This window comes from Ursus americanus, chromosome 25 (assembly GCF_024610735.1).
Source record: "Ursus americanus isolate L20-20 chromosome 25, mUrsAme1.1.p, whole genome shotgun sequence".
Lineage (NCBI taxonomy): Eukaryota > Metazoa > Chordata > Mammalia > Carnivora > Ursidae > Ursus > Ursus americanus.
In genome coordinates this window covers 6952518-6970318 of record NC_142151.1, presented here as the reverse complement: position 1 = coordinate 6970318, position 17801 = coordinate 6952518, and the positions used below count along the sequence as shown (strand labels likewise).

Here is a 17801-nt window from a genome sequence, read left to right as displayed (position 1 = left end):
AGGCCACGGTGCTTGGAAATGTTGCTGCTGCCATTTGTAAGAAAGACAGGAAAGACAAGCAAGTCCCAGGGAACAGAATCCTTTGAGCCCTAACACAGTTATGGCAGGCTGATTGCAAAAATGGTTCAAACTCTCCATACTCCCTTTGCAATAAGACTTTAAAGCTCCTTCCACCAAAAGGGAAAGTCTATTTCCTCATTACTTGAGTCTGGACTGGCCTAGTGAATTGTTTTAGCCAATAGTATACAGCAGAAGTGACCACACCCATTCTAACTCTTAGTCTCAAGTGGCTTTGACACTTTTGCTTGCTCTTGGGCCCCTGCATCCACCATAAGAAAGTGCCCAGGCCATCTTCTAGAGGGATGAGGAAGCCACTGGCCTGAGCTTAGGCTTCCTGGCCAATAACCGGCCAATCCCCAAAGGAGTACCATCTGATCAACACAGAGCTGACCACAGAGGCATAAGGAAGCATCTGTCAGGCAAGACCAAAAGAGCTGCCAGGCTAAGCCCAGCCCAAATTGCTGATCTGCTGAATTGGGAGCTAAGAAATAATGGTTATTTCAAACCCCTAAGTTTTGAAGTGGTTAGTTACATAGCAATAGCTAAATGATTTAACAATCCTGGAACTGTCACTCCTCAAGACTCTAAGTTATAAGAGATAATAGATGACCTTTTGGTATTTTGTCCTTTGCTTTTAAATGCTATGGTTAGATGCAGCCAATAGCTCCTTGATACAGTGCTGCTGAGGAATGAAAAGATGAGAGTGAGCTCCTGCCTTCAAGGAAATGACAGTCCAACTGTACTTAAGACACACACACACACACACACACACACACATTTAGAGAGAGAGAAAGAAAGAGAGTATGATTGGGGGGAGGGGTGGAGAGAGAGCGAGAGAGAGAGAGAATTTTAAGCAGGCTCCATGCCCAGCATGGAGCCCAATGTGTGATTCAATCCCACAACCTTGAGATCATGACCTGAGCTAAAATCAAGCGTCAGATGCTTAAACAACTGAGCCACCCAGGTGCTCCAAGACACATATTTTTTAACTAGGCTGTCAAACACTTTGAGGTAAAAGGCTGCTGCTATATGTATCTGTAGAAAGGATTAGAATCTGAAAATGTACATATCAATACAAGGTAACCTCCACTAAGTGCAAAATGAACAGGCCAGTCCATATGAAGGCTTTATGAAAGAAGCTGGATATGAGCTGGGTGATGTTTGAAGGAGGTTCAGGATTAAGAGAGATGGGAACCCAAGGGGAGGTGGAGAGAGGTGGGATCCTCTCTGGCCCCGGTGAGATGGACGTTCCATGGGGATTTGTTCTGGGAAGACGTGAATGACTAGGAGTCAAGCTCAGATGTGGTGATTTAAGGTGTAAAGGACACAACGAGGAAAGAATAGTTTTCTCATGGCAAGCCTGGCAAATGTTCCTTCTGTGAGGTCACAAGGCATAGCTGTCAGGAGGTACAAGCCAGGGTTCTCTCTAGACACTCTCAAAAGAGTGTCAAAAGGCACATTGTCTCGGGGGTCAACATGTCAATGCACATGGCATCAGAAATGACCAGGCCTGAAGAGTCTCTTTCTACCAGTTATGCCCCTGTCCTCTTCACATGCTCTTACTCAGTGAGCCACCTGCCAGCCTGGGGTAGGGGAGAGGGTCACAGAGTAGTCCTTTAATAAAGATCAAATCACAGGCTGAATGGATTTCACAAACCTAAAAAAAAAAATTGTAACAGAGAAGAACCTGTTTCTTTCAAATCCCCATGGTCTACCACCTCTCTCTCTACATCTAAGTTGCCCCAACCCTAAGAGGAATGATCATACTAGCAGGTTGATACTCAGGCTCTGTGCAGGGCCACCCCCTTTGGAGTCTGGAGAAAAGGCAAAAGGAAGCCCCCTGTTCTCCCAACTGCAAGTGTGAAGGTGCTAAATAATTCTGAAAACAAACCAGTTACAGAATTTAGAGCACAGGGAAAGAGGGAACTGTTATGTATTTGGGCCAAGAAGTCTTCTTTCTTTTATTGAACAAGGATTATGTTCTAAGCATATCTTATCCACATTAGAAAACTTTCACAATATTTCTCTGAAATAAGTATAATGATTCCCATTTTACAGTTGAGGAATACCAGCCTCAAGAGAGTGAAAAATGGGGGCACCTGGGTGGCTCAGTCAGTTAAATGGCTGCTTTCAGCTCAGGTCATGGGAATCGAGCCCCGCGGTGGGCTACCTGCTCAGCGGGGAGCCTGCTTCTCCCTCTCCCTCTGCCCCTTTCCCTGCTCATTCTCTCTCTCTCTCTCTCTCTCTCAAATAAATAAATAAAATCTAAAAAATTTTTTTTAAAAAAGAGAGAATGAGAAATGTGTCCATAGTCTCAATGCTAGTGAGTGGAAAAGGCAGGATTCGAAACTAGGTCAGTCTGGTGCTGAAGTCTGTGGGCTCCCCATAAAGCCCCATGCAGGGCCTGGCTACTAGGATTTCTTCAAAATCTGAGCGGAACACAAGCTTTCATAGGAGATTAGTTGTAGAGATGTCACTTAGTCAAGAGTGTGAGTTAACACTTTGGACTTCAAACAAGCTCTGTAATAAGGTAGGCATACCACCATGTGGCTTTGGCCCAAACACATGACTTCTCAGGATCTCAATTTTTTTGTTTACAAAATGAGAAAGTGAATCTGGATAATAGATGAGAACCCCCTCGTGCTTCTGTGGCTGGGAGGTTTTCCATCTCTTCCATAGAGAGACTAGCCCAGATTGATCTGTCCCAACCGAGAGTTTCTGGAAAAGAGGCTCAGGTTGGTTCAGACTCAACCCTCCTCCAATCCACCAAAGTCAGGGGTCCAAGAGTCCTGACTTAGCTGTTGGAGGCTCAGCCTTGTGGGTGACAGGGCAGTTAAAGGGGCAACTGTGAAAGACTCTTGGATCCTCTTAATAGCTGTTCTATCTGACGACATCCAACGGAAACAGTAAAGATTCACCAAACCAGTCACTCTCCACCACAGGAAACTTCACCACTGCTTCCCTTGTTTTCAGAAAGGAAAGCTTGTCTATCTCACCCCCTCTTCCCTCCTTCCAAATCCTCTGATGGGGCAGAAAAGCCACATAGGGTTGTTGTATAAGAGGAGGGGGCCAGCCCTGCTTGCAGAGAATGTGCCTTTTCTGAAAGTCAGTCCTGGGGGATCAAATGTCATTGAGGATATTGACTGACCTTCCACACCAACCCCCCAGATCAGCTAACAACCCGCAGTGGGCAGGCCCTAACCCAGGGCAAGGCAAGACTGCTGCAGGAATCTGCTGCCGGAGGCCGCCTCTCAGTCACAAGGCTGCTGAATAGGTAGGTGAAGGGAACCCTTCCCAGGGCATTTACACGCACTGCTGCAAAGCCCCGCCTCCTCCCCGCCCCCGCGCCCAGCATCCCAGGGAAGGAGGCTGCAGGAGCCTGACACGGAGAGCCTGCAGTCGCCCGGAGCCGCTCCAGGACACAGCCTGTGCGAGGGAAAAGGTTTGAACAAGGAGAGGAAGAGTCAAGGGCAGCCAGAGTCCTTGGTTTGAGTCGGGAGAGTTTGAGCCAATAGTTGGTTGCTGGGTGGAGGACGGTGGAGGGGTGTGCAGTTAGCTGGTTATGTTCCTCTCTCCTTGTTGAGTTCCAATCAGCCAGATGTCCAGAGTGAGGACTCACCACTGCAAGGGCCTCCAGCCCTCAGAGCAGCCTCACAGGAAGGGCTCAGGTGGGCTTTAAGGCTGTTGGGGTGGGGTGGGGAGGAGAAATGGAAGGCTGGGGAGGTGCAGGGGAGAGAAGCTTTGGGGGTGAACATGAGAATTCAGGACGTGAGGTGCCAGCTGGGGAGAAGGAAATGTATCCCCCCAGGCAGCTGCTGGTGGATGTGGCTTCCCTGCTCCTGCCATGCATGCACTGCGCTCACTGCAGAGGACCAGCAGTGAAGGGCTAGATTGGAGGCTGAGGTCAGACTGCTGTGGGTGACATGTACTGTGCAGGTCCCTCGGGCTTCTGTCCCTCGGAGATGTTATATAACCGTACAGCAGGACACGGCTTGGGAGAGGAGGAAAGCGTAACTGCACATTTCACAAGGATGCTCTCTGAGAAGGAAGAGCGCCTGCAGGAGGAGGGATGTGGGTGAGAATGAATAGAAAGAGCCTTCCCCGCATCCACACCAGGAGAGGCAGCTGACAGAAGCTGAGATGACTTGATCCTAGGAGGTCTTAAGGGGAGGGGAGGCTGCCCCCTCCCAGACGGTCTGGCAGGACTGGCCTGGGCTGGGAGAAACAGCTGCTGCTGACTGAGGGAGAAGCTGTGCAACCTTGGGCCACTCAGTCAACGTCTCTGGGCCAGGGTCAATCATAAAAATGCCTGCTCTACTGCCTTTAGTGGATTGTTGTGATGCTCAGTCGTGGGTTTGTAAAATGTGAAGTGCACTTAAATGTAAAAGTGTAAAATTATCCTCGCCAGAATTTCTTAGACTAGTAGTTCCCAACTCCAGCTGCACACAAAATCCCTTGAGAAGCCTTTTTTAAAAAAATGCTGCATGTGGACCCCATCCTAGACCAATTATTCAAATTGGGGAGGGAGAGGGGACAAGACAGCAAAGGGGGCAGGAAGTGTTTTTTTTTTTTTAAGTTTCTCTGTGGTTCTGATGCCCTATGAAGGTTGAGACCCACTGCCTAAGATTTCACAAACGTCCTGAAGGTAACTGCCTGGAGCATATGTCTTATAAAGGCAGATTCCCGGCTTCTCCCAGATCTGCTAAATCAGAATCCCAAGGAGGCCCAACAATCTCTCTATTGAGCAAGCAGTAAAAGCAGCATGGACATGTCATTACGGTGATGAGTCTGTCGATGATCTCTTCCCCTACAGGATGAATGGTCATACCCAGCAACCCTCTCGACAGTGCGGGCTCAGCAGCTCAGGGAGGGGAGGTGCCCTTCAGATAATAGGTGCGGCCATGTCCTTCTGGGATGGGGTTGTGCTAGACAGCCACATCCAGTCTCATCCCTGCTGTGCGGAGGTGACAGTCCAATTATAAAATGACAAATTTCCCAGCCAAAGAGCCTGAGAACCTTAAGATAAAAAGGAAACCATGATGTTATCTCTAACTAATAGCAGAGATTGCCCGTGTTTTGTTGTTTTGTCAATAGATTGTTCATTTCACACTCTTCTCTGCTGGCTCAGTTCCATTCCAAAGATTCGATAAGCACACACACGTATGTACCCACTCACACTCACTCACACACAGAGACCCCCATCTCATCAGGCACACGAATGGGCAGATGAAGAGGATTCAAGGAACCAGTGAACTCCTACCAGGCAGCCACGTTACCTGGGCACATGGCTGGTGTAGAATAGAATAGTGCAGCTAATGTTAGGAGGAAAGGAGGCCTAGGGATTGCTGGGTTTCGTCCTTTCTTCGAGGGCCATATGAACACAGCAGTTAGGAGCAAGGCCTGTGAGCCAGACCCCCTGGGTTGAATCTTACCCCCTCCCGACCAGCTGTGCCACTCTAGGCAAGCTACTTCTGTGACAGGGAGATACCCACAGGGCTGCCAGGGAGATTAAATGAGTTAGGACATGTAAAGCTCCTAGAAACAGGGCAGCCACATGGTATGCTGGGGAAGTGTTTGCTGCATTATTGTGGTTTCTGCTGGGCTTTATTATAAGTAGGAAAGTTGGAGTCTAGAACATAAGTTGCTGCATTTGTTCATCCTTCTTGACTCTTGCAGGAATAAACCCTAAGGAAATAATCATAAATGTGGACAGATATCCACATTTAATAGTCACCATAGCATCATTTAGAAGAACAGAAACCTGAATGTCCAACAGTAGGGGGCAGGTTAGCAAATAATGGTGTAACTAATGGTTATATAATAATTGCATGAGAATAGTAGAGATAGATGAAGTTTTTTTTTAAATGAAATACAATATAATCTCTATAAAGATATAGATACAGAGACAGAGCTCTTCTAAAAGAAGAACCCAAAACAGGCCAACACTGAATGTCTCTGACTGTGGGATTATGGGGTCTTTTATTTTCTTCCTTACATTTTTCTGAGTTGTACGATTTTCCATAGTGAGCAGAAAAGTCAGAAAATAAAATGTTTCAAGCAATTTGTTCAAGGTCAAACCATGCATTAGGAGCCCACATAAGCTTTCTATCCCTGTCCAGGGTTCTGCTGCTTCATCAGGCACGCCAGCAATTGGGAGGGAAGCTAAATGGGATAAAGATGATGAACAGGCACCAAAAAGCAAGACCAGTACAGCCATGTAGGACTGGGATCCAACCCAGGGGGGACCCTGATCTGGATGTGCAGCTCCAGCTCTTGAGGCTGAGCTGGAAGGGCAGAGCTGGACACTTTCTTGAGGCTGAGCTGGAAGGGCAGAGCTGGACACTTTCTATCCAACCAAGACCTTTCTATCCAGAGTCACTGCATAGCACAGTGGGGCAGCATACAATCCAGCACTTGCCCTTGGGGTCACTACCACTTTCCCAGAAATGGAAAAAGTCAGCTTCTACTTGGTCTGAGGATACCAAAGAATTGTACCACCTTTTCTTTCCTCTGTCTTTTCTACAGGCTCCCTCTGCAAATGGGGAGCTAGAGACCCAGAGAATACTAGTTAGCACCCCCGCTGGTCTGCATTCCCCTGCTTCTCCTTAATATAGAAGTGCCTTTCCATGCCCAACATTTTTCCAATCATAATGCCAAGGTACTTGACACAGCCAAAACCGAGAAATGTTTATTTTGCAACTGTGAAATAAAAAAGATCTGGAAGCACTTAATAACTAAGAGCTCATCTGAGAAAAATAGGAAGGAAGGAAGGAAGGAAGGAAGGAAGGAAGGAAGGAAGGAAGGGGAGAAGGAGGAAAAGCAAGAAAAAAGCAGAGGGAAGCAATTTATCCCCCTTGGTATTACATAAAAATTATTATTTCTCTTTCAAAATTTTTCTCTAACCTGCTCCATATATTTGTAAGTGGTAAGTTCTGATCTTTGTCTGTAAAGTAAGAGACTGGAGTGGGTGAGCCCTGAAATTCAATGATTCTATATAAAGGTGAAATTTAGTAACTCTGGCTCTCTTTTTAAAAGATCATTCTGGTGGCAAAAGCCAAGCAATAAAGTTTGCCAAGTTATCAAGGGAACCAGCTGTGCATTCAATGAATAAGCTAAGCATCCACAGAATTTTCAAGCAAAAACTCAGAAATTGTCTAATCCAACCATCTCATGTTATGGATGGAAACACTGGGGAGAATAATACCAAGAGTGGTATCTACTGAGTGCCGGGCAGGTGACTTGCTCAGGGTCACACAGCAGGTCACTGACAGCCCCAAACTAGGTGTGATGCCCACCTTCTCCACAGTCCACTTAATCAAATTTTCAGTGGATTTAAAGATTTAAAGATGAAAGAAAGAACTGGCTATCAAGAACTCCTCACAGCCCAAGATGTCCGGAAAAGGAGCAACAGGTACAAAGGCAACAGCAGGTCAAGAGCCACTACATCCTCTCTAAACACAGAAAGGAAACCATGGGAGAAAGGATCTAGTCCTGGGCCAGCTGGGGTGGAGGAGTAGACAATGAATGTCAAGCCTTTCCTGGGGTGAGCAGAGTCAAATGTAAGAGCCCTTGGTAGCACAAAGAACACCTAGCAGAAAGAGCTGCCCAGTGGACTTAAGTCCCAGCACCGGAGGAACTGGGTCCAACTGGGAGGTACCAGCACCTGAAGCACCATGGGAGAATTCCTTGAAAACAATATTTGGGAGCACAGAAAAGGAGACTGAAGAGCCCGGTTACTTATAGCTTACTGCTAGTATTTCTTTGAGTCTTGTTCAGATTGTGAATACAATTTTTTAAATATGGTATTTAGTAAAGGCAGGCTTGAATATTTTCATTAAAAGGTCTAGTTGGGTTAGTGTCTGACTCTTGATCTCAGCTCAGGGCTTGATCTCAGGATCGTGAGTTCAAGCCCCACTTTGAGCTCCAAAAAGGTCTAGTTTAGTTAGAAAAGTAAATAGAGATGCACACTGTAATCTTTGACTTTGTTAATGAGATGCATAGAATTTGGACTGTTACACCACAGGGCAACGCCATCAGGAGGCTATCAGTCTGGAGAAGTGCATCTCAAGTGTGGACATTTGCAGCAAATAGATAGCAACTCTAAATCCAACCAATAAGACCAAATTTTACAGTTATTCTTCTCAAAGACTTCTATTTCAGGAGGCTTGGGTGGTCAGTGAGGGAGAGGCTATCTTCTTTCACGTTATTCAGAGTTTTATCAAAACTTTGATTATGTATGGCTCTGCACAACTCAACAGGAGTATGAAGAATTTTCAGAAGGTTGATAAGAGGCCATGAAATGGTCCATTGGTGAAAACCTTTGGGGCTGAGATTCCATGGACTCAAATTCGTCATAAGGAGTTTCAGATGTCTTTGAGTTTCTCAAAATTTGTTCCTTTGGTTATAGTTTTTGTGGGATGTAACTAGAAGTTACTCCCCAAAAGGGGGTGGAGATACTATGCTAAAAATAATTTGAACAACACAGGTTTAAGAAGTGAAATAGGTTTATTTGCTGCAGGACTTCTCAGGGCCCTAGTCTTATGTTCCCATGCATCGTGTATCTCCAAGAAGCAGAAATGTAGTGGCTGGGAACATTTCCATGGGAATGCTGTGTAGGACTAGGACCCTGTAGATCACATTTGAGGAAATCTGGCATAAGGAGTTATTCTAGGTAATATGGTCAGTTGAATATCCATCTCAATTGGTACAAAATAGCAGGAAGGAAATTTAAAGTACAGCAGCAGTTGTGTAACTGAGATAGGAGGAAAACATCCCTACAACAAAGGTTGTGAAGCTCCAACACGAATATGAGTCTGGGTTTTGGAATCTCTCTCCCTCTCATCCCCTGGTTATGGGGATGTTTCAGAACAGGCCTGGGATAATGAGGGACTTTTCCTGATGCAGGGCAGAGTAATGGATTCTTTGTCTTTTGGAAGCCACTGCCCGCTCAATTGTTGTATGTCATTTTGGTTTTTTCTTTACTTACTTACACAACATTGAGTTCAGCTCACTTCCTTGCAAATGAACTACATCCCAGAAATGTTGTATGTAAAGAAATACACTCGCTGTAAATCGAGACCTATTTTCCACTGGCTTGTGCTACAATTCCGAAGAATGTCGACCCCAAATGCATCACGAAAGGCACATTTCTGAGTCTGTTCGGCACTTGAGGAGACCTTCTTCCTGGTTCCTTGTGCAGACTCCTTACATCTCCATCTCCCACTCTAGCCAAGCCCAGAAGTCCGGCAAGTAAACACTGGCTGTCCACACTCAATTATTCGACGTCCCAGTTAATTCCTAAGAGTGTTGGAAATTCTCAGTGCTTCCCAGGATTTTGCATGGATAAGTCCCTTCATTGCTTACGTTCTTTCTAAAGGGATTATCAGAACCACTGGGTATTCCCTTCTGCTGCCTGTTTTAGCAGGGAGGCGGTTTTCACTCTAAGAGGGTATTAAGCCCCTTTCTATGAGTCACCTGTGTTACAACCAAGTTTTGGATAATTACATAACTGAACCATGGTCAGTGTTAGGGCAGGAAACCCAAATCTACAAAGGGAGAGAAACTATGGCACATATATTTCCTAAAGGTCTTGATTTACATGAGCTTTGAGTGGTTCTAATTGTTTCTAAAGATGGGCAATTTTTAGAGGCCCTGCCTGTGCCTCAGGGTCTTGCTGGAGTGGGCCAAAAAGAAAGAGACCATGGAAAAAATAACCCATTGTTATTGAATGCTTACTACGTGCCAGGACCTGCAATGAGCCTAAAGAGCATTATCTCCCTTAGCCCCACCGACACATGAGGGGTGTTCTATCAATGGCCTGATTTCACAGAGGAGAGAACCACGGCTCAGAGAGGTTCCCAGTGTTCCCAAGGCCACACAGTTACACAGACAGGGTGGCAGCACTCGGCACTGACTCCTGGGTTGGCTGACCTCACCCCTTCCCACAGAGTTAATAAAGAGACACGAGGGACTTAGGACCATGAACTCATTGCTCCTGTTCTGCCTCACCTGACACGGCTATAGGTGTGGGAGATACCATGCTGTACGCATGGAAATTCATCATCGAGACAGGCAGAATGCATCAAGAAATAGAGAAAATGGTAATAGAGTTTGTTTTGAATATACATTTTGAAAAATATCCCCTAGTTACTCCAGTGAATAAGGCTCTTTATCAAATCTGATCCGTAATCCCACAATCTGGTCTGTAACTCCTTTTCCTTCCACTGGACAAAGGAATTACAACTCTATGAAGGATGCCATAAACTAATTTAAGTTCATTTTTCTACAGACCATATACTTTCTTTTAAGTTTAGCTACACCTTGTGATTTCATTTAAATGTGAAAGGATCCCAGCCTATTAAAATCACCTGTGATAGGAAAGTGATTCTGTTACTTGTATACACACACACACACACACACACACACACACACACACGTCAGAAACAAGATTTCAGAACTACATCTATGGGGAAAAGTGAGGCAGACAGTCACTAAGATGGAAGACCCATGATGGATTTCCTTTAACCCAACCTGATTTAATTTTTCCTGTGCTTCTAAAATGGGCAACTATGGGAGTCATGGGCATGAGTAAGGGAAGGGTCATAAAATCCTTTTAAATTTGGGTTTTCAGAAGTGAAAGCTGTCCCCAGTAAGAGATGGCCAACATGAAATCTGCTCCTCTCTTGGGACCCCAAGGATTTGGAGCTGCCTCTAGCCCAAATTGCTGTTGAACTCTGTCCCCAAAATATTCTGATGAGATAACAGGTAAAGCCAGGAAAAGAGGAGAACCTTTCTTATCTCTGTCCCAACACAGTAACATTGGACACGGTTCCAACTCTACATCAGCTCACTTTTGGCTAATAAGCCCATAAACAGCAGAGTCCAACTGAGAGTTGAAATTGACAGGGAAGAATCTAGGAAGAGAAGGAAGAAAGGGTGTGGGCTTCACAGTGTCGCACAGATGCAGAGCCCCTGGCTGGTGGCCAGCCATTCCCCAGGAGAGCTACAGGATCCCACTGGAGAGCCCTAACTCATAATGCTGAGTCCCAGCCAGCACGAACAGAGTGATATCTCATTATCTGACATCACAGAAGTAGGCGGCTGGCCTCAAGTCAGAAATACCCAAACACCGAGGCTTGCCTTTTTTGCATTTTAATAATTTTTAGATGGAAATCCTTAATTGCATCACACATTTCCTTGCCCACTTAGTTGGACAGAGAACATAACTTAGCATGTTCTTGATTCCTACAAGGTCCCTTCTCTCCAAGCAGCGCCCGGTTCTATCCCTCGTCTGGAGTTGTGACTGCCTCCTGCATGGGCTGCCAGCCCTCACTTCTGCTTTCACTCTGTTCCTAACAACCACACCTACCCCCATCGCATCCAACAGTCCACTGAGGTTCAGTGAGATCATTCAAGGAAGGCTTTGAGAGGGGCCACATGCAGCAGTGTCCACGGGGTCACCAGATAAAGTGGGCTGGGCATAGTGCCTTTGGTAGAAATGCACACATAGGACATGTTTCCCACCTAGAAAGAAAACAATGCTGTGGACACAACAAAAATGACAGACAGCCCCAGCCTCAGTGGACACTGGGCAAAAGAGAACCCACTATGCCTTCAGAAGGGGGTAGCTCGCTCAGCTCCTGCCGACTGATGTCAGAAAGCTGAAATGTAGGATCAACAAGACCAGACCTTTCATTTTTCAAAAGAGAATAAAAGTCAAGCTCTGCATGTGAAATCTCCCCATATTTCTTGTATCTGTTTGCAGTTTTATTGAGATAAAATTTTCATATCCAGTATTTCTGAATCGCATTTGACCCACAAGTCACTGATTTAGGACCTATTATCAGGAATAACATGTACAGTTTTGGGTTAGGTGCTCTGGGATTGCTATTTGGAATTCTGCAGGGATTTTAAACCATCTGCCAGAGGACTGCAGGTGCAGAAAAAAAAAATTAAGCAAAAAAAATAACCAACAAAACAACAACAACAACAACAAAAACACACCTCCAGAGGAGCAGAGGGTAACTTCCAGGCCTGGAGTGTGGCTGGGTATGGGTGGGTGACAGCTGGTGCTGCTCCTGGGTAAATGTGACCCCCCTCCCCTGAAGCACTGAAAGCAGTCCTACCAGAGACACAAACTCTTTTCGCCATCATGCCAGACCTCTCTCTTTTCCCAGCAATGCCAAATTGCCTTAAAGCAGCTGGGGAGTGCCTGATTCATGGTTCAGTCACCATGGCTTCTGGAAACTTTGTTCTTCCTGACACTAGTCCTGTGATTTATAAAAGGAATCCATAACTAACAGTGATTTGTCTTTCTCTCCCAGGACAACAAAGTACAGGGAAGAATCTAGAAGCTGATTTCTGTTTCCCAGGGTGTCAGAAATCGGCACTCCTGGGTAAGATGCTAACTTTCTGCATCCCTCCTTTCCTTTTTTTTTTATTATAATAATATTTTTTTTATTATATCATGTCAGAGGGGAGGGAGGTGGGGGAATGGGATAGCCTCCTTTCCTTTTTAAAATACACACGTCTCAAGTAACCTGCTTTCCTGACTTCCAATTTGTGACAGTTTCCCGCAGCCCAGTCACTAAATTTAACAGAAAAACTATAGCCCTAAAAGGTTATAGAATGTCTTACTTGGTAAGATTAAAGGCTCGGGGCTTGGCTGCCCAGGCCAGAGCCTGTCTTTGCCCAGTGTGAAAATACCTTTGGTACTTACAAGAGTAACAATTTTTAGTCATTCCTTACAAATCCAGGAGCTGGTTATCTGATGAAGAATTTCTCTAGCTAGACCTGCTGCCTCTGTACCTTGGAAAGTCAGGGAAGAGAGAGATGAAATTACAAAGCACTTAATTCCACTTCCTATAAACAGCTGTGCTAATGTATTTGGCTGAATAGGAAATGAATAAAATTGGTAAGTTTAATTCTTCGGTTTCTGTTTTCCATAAAAAAAAAAATTACTGGTGGTGAAGTTAGAAAATGTGAGTCCTAGACCCAGCTTTGCCCTGAATTACCTGTGATCATGGGCTAATCTTTCCACTTGTCTGCATCAGCCTTCTCCTTCATAAAGAGGAGTGTTTAGGGCCCCTCTTAGCCCCCTCCCCATTCTGTCCCTGTGACCCTCAGTACTGTCCTTCCCAATGCTCCGGTGCTCCTGGGAGGGGTTTTCTATCTTGGTCTAAAAAAAATATCACCTGTATATCCATTCTATTTTTACAAGGTACATTCAGATTATATTTCTATATATTAAATCACATCATAGGTGCCATTATTTAAACAGATTCTGCTGTGAATCCTTCAGGCAAAGAGCCTTCTGGATAAAATAGCTAGCAACCATGAGTCTATTTTTTATATCATATTTCATTTAAATGTTTGTTTCAGAGAACAGAACCGAAGTCGGCAGAGATCCTGCCTTTCTTTGCAAGTACAGGTGGTTCCAACCCCACTCCGTGGTGGCTGTTCAATGTCACTGAGGCTCCCTCGGCCCTGCTCTGCGGAACGTTTATTTCCTGCCAACCTCTTTAACGTGCCGCTTGTTTGAGCCTCCCAACAACTATGTGAGGCAAGTGGAATTAGCTCCCTTATTTTGCAGATGACCAAACTGGAGAGGTTAAATGAGGTGCAGCTAATGACGGTGATTCAGATGCAAGTTCTCTGCCTCCAAAGGCAAGCAAACCAAGCAGTCAGAATGGGGAGGCAGTCCTGTTGCCCTGCCCTGGGCCAGGTCTTCTGTGCAAGGTGGAGTGGCTGTGGGAATGAGCACAGGGTGAGTAGAACATTCGAGACTGATTTGGGACCTCCAGTGAGCTGCCTTGGAAGCAACTGGGGACCCACAGGAGTAGGAGGGACTAGCTTCTTCCAACTCCAGGGCCTCCTGTCTCCTCCCCCTGAAAGGAGGAAAGGGAAGCTGGGACACACCCTCTGTGTTACAGGGTGTCACCACCTGCAAAGTGGGGGTGAGGGGTGTAGTGGGTCATGAAGATGGCCCAGGAACAGAGGGGGATGCTGAGGATGAGCACCAGGAGAGGTGGGATTTTGAAGGCCACTGGAACAGTGTAAGAAAACTGAGCTGGGGTCTGACTTATGTATTCTGTCCTTAAGGCTAACTATGGGACCCTGCATTTGTCTCAAGGAGGAAGATTAGAGGAAGTGTGCAAGGAAGGCTCTAGTGGACTGCCATCCCCTGGGAATGTTAAAATGTGGAGGGAGGAGAATAGTGATGGTAGTAAGGAAGGGTCTGTAAAAAGATGTACAAGTTTTCCCTTTACACCGCTTTTAAAGACTTATTTATTTATTTTTGGTGGGGGGAGAGAGAGAGCAAGCGTATGGAGGAGGACAGAGGGAGAGGGAGAGGGAGAATCTCAAGCAGACACCCAGCTGAGTGCGGGGCCCCACACAGCACTCAGTCCCACAACCCCAAGATCATGACCTGAGCTGAAATCAAGAGCCAGGTGCTCAACTGACTGAGCCACCCAGGCCCTCCACACTCACGTTTTTTGTTTTTGTTTTTGTTTTTAATACCACTTTGCTTTCACTAAAGACCTGTGTTAGTACCTGATCTCAATAACCCAAAGAAATTCGAAGAGGATTTTTGCTTTTACGAAATAGTAATTGCTTCTTTGCTTTACTTCATTTGGCTTATGAAAGGTTTCACAGGAATGCTCTACTTTTGGATAGCTGGGGAAACGTGTGTGTGTGTGTGTGTGTGTGTGTGTGTGTGTGTGTGTGTGTCACATAGCTATATATGTATGTGAGATATATAGCTCTGTGAGATTATGGCTATGTGAAATATATAGCTATATGGGGAGGGGGAGACACAGGACACCTGCTGGTTTTCCCTCAAAGAGACAAATTGGCATATAAATAAAAGTCCGTATACACATTTAGGAACCACAAATCCATTCTCTCTTCTTGTTTAGTATTAATCAGACCCTCACTGAGTTCTACAAATTACCTCTCCCCTGAGGATGATGGATCACACATTAGTTGTGTGCCCTTGAACATGCCCTCTGAGCCTCAACCATCTTATGTGCCAGAGGAAAACAATGCTTAGCCCATCAACCTCATTTGGTTGTTGCAGGATAATAGTAATAATAGCCAATGTTTGTATAGTGTTTATATATTGTTACATATTATGCCACGTACCTATTATTACATATTACATAAACACTGTAGATATATTAGTTCATATAATCCTCAAAACACCTCCATGAGATTGGTACTATTATCCCCCCCTTTACAGAAAGGGAAACTGAGGCACAGAGCAGTGTCAGAACTTGCTCTATGTCACCTAGCAAGCAAGTGGCAGAGGTGGGATTTGAACTTAGCTCGGGAAACTTAGCTCCAGAATCCTTTTTGTTGCTCCTAAACTTTTTGTTATATGACATGATGTTTGAAGGCATTGAAGGCATTTTAAATGCTTTTTAAATGAACGGTGCCATTCTCATTCTTGCTAGGACCACTCCCATTGGGGAGGACCAAAGCAGAGGAAGGATTCGCCAGGCAAGGATGGCGCCCTAGCCTTAGACCTAAGGACCCCGCCGGCCGGGTGCCGAGCAAGGGAATGGCTCTTCTTCCTGGCCCCTCCCAGCCGCACGACTATCTTCCTATGTTCTTTTTCAAAGCAAAGGTCTCTGCTGCCAAGAGCTGGTTTGTCTGTCTCCTGGAGACAGAGGTTGTCAAGCCCTGAGAGAACAGCAAGCATGTCAAAAATAGCAGCACTAGCAGACTGCGTGGCTGCGATTTCCCTTTGAAATGTTGGTTTTGTGCTCACCAAAGAGTGGGGGTCTGTCTGTGCTCCCTGCAGCCTGCAGCAGAGGCTGCTTAAGGATCCAAGATGTTTTCCAGGGGCAGGCAGAGTGTCTGCCGAGGCCCAAGGAAGTCTCGGGGAAAAGCCTCTTCATAGTAACAACGATGAGGTCAGAGTTGTGTTTTAAAAAAAATTGTTAAAACCCCATCCCCACCGGGGCTAGGCCCTAAATAAGTTAAGTGATAGCCAAGATGAGACCAGTATTGATAATACTAACAGCCCCTTTTGCTCTGTTTTTCTGGGAAGGAGGGAGTCGGCACCCTGTTTGTCCTTTAGAAGTGGTCGCAAATAGATTTTCACCCCCTCTTTAGGATACCAAGGGGATGAGAACGAAGAAGGGACAGGGAGGCAGGGTGAACTCCTCTTTCTAGGGGTTCAGAGCAAAGGCACATGACATGACAATCTCCAATCCCACAGGGACCTTAAGCCCAGAACAGGAAGGTACTTCTTTGGGAGACACGGTAACATGGGAACTAAGAGCCCATCTGTCTTGTATTCCCAGTGGACTTGATCTGGCAAGTTCCATCTCTCACTAAAGCCCCATCTCTACGCCTTATTCTGCCAGAAGCTAATCTATGCAACCAGAGGCAGTCCAGTACAAAGCCGAGCGGAGAGAGGAAATCCTACCATTTAAAGAATGGAAGGGTTTCTTTTCCTTCCCTAAGTGACCTTGACAAGCTAGAATCAGACCATACTTTGCTTCCCAGGGCAATAACACACAGTCAACCGATCGGAGCTGGCACGGTAGGCAGATTGTCCCGGGAGGACAATATTCTCTGGGAATCTATCTTGGCATTTGTGTGGAGATGCCGGGTGACAGAAATACTGCCAAAAGCAAGGGCTCAGTCAGTGGAGAGAAGGAACGATAAGCAGCAGGACTGGAAAGTGTCATGTGAGGAGAAGTACCAAGGGGAAGGAAGGATGGGACCCAGGAGCAAAAGGCAAGTGAGAGCAGAAGAACAATGTCTGGTGGACAAACCTGGAGCCCAGTGAGCTGCCTTCTGTTTGCCTAAAGCACCAAAGACTGTGGACCGTAAAGGGTTAATGGTTACTGCAGGGAGGAGGGTGGGAAGTAGGTCAGCAGAATAAAACCCTGACTCCTGTGCAATTTCTTAAGGAATTCTGAGTTTACAGGTGCAGAGACTAGGTGGGGTTTTTTGGTTGGCTGGTGGGGATTTTGAAGTTTTTCTTCTTTGTTTTTGTTTTGCCAGCACAGTATGAACCCCACGGGCAAGTTCACTGCCCTAGTCCTATGTAATGAATAATGCCCAGCATACTCACCCTAGCCCAATACACGCTAGTCATGTTCTGCACTTCCCAAAAATGGCTTTGACCTTGCATTTGCTTGAGCAAAAAGGAAAAATCCCACAATGATTTGATTGTCAGAATTTAAAAGGAGGGGGGCGTTCATGGCACCGTATCTGAGTAGCAAGGAGCAGGTGCATGAAAGCTCTAAAGTGTCCCCAAGTGGCAGAAGGAAAAAACTGTCATTCCATCCTGGATGTTTAGACTGGTCCATCTTTAGAGATGCTAACCTTCTAGATTTATAAAACTAAACCATTCTCCTAGCCAAGGTGTGAAGCTCTCAGGTTATCAGCCCCATGCCATGTCTCCTCAACCCCCACAATCCAATGACTTTTTTTGGTTAATTTATAGAGTTATACAACTATCACCACAATGCTTTAGAAATTGTCCATTACCCTCCACCCCACCCTCCCACCCTACCCCTGTCCTGATGAAGGTGGGACTACCTACAGCCTACCACCTCCAACAAGGAGAGTGCACAGCTCCCCTTAGGAACTGCGTAGAGAATTTAATCCATCTTGTCAAGGAGCATCCCCTGCATCTCACACCCCGGGATATATGCCCTTGCTTTGTTCTGCCTTCAGTGTTCAAGAGAGAGCGCTGGATGCTATGAGGGCCTTCAAGTGAA

General features: G+C 45.8%; 1 protein-coding gene across 3 annotated transcripts in view; it reads right to left on the bottom strand.

The window, feature by feature from the left end:
* Positions 1-17801, bottom strand: part of KCNA6 (potassium voltage-gated channel subfamily A member 6) — a 42864-nt gene that overhangs the window by 18868 nt on the left and 6195 nt on the right. The window lies entirely within an intron of this gene.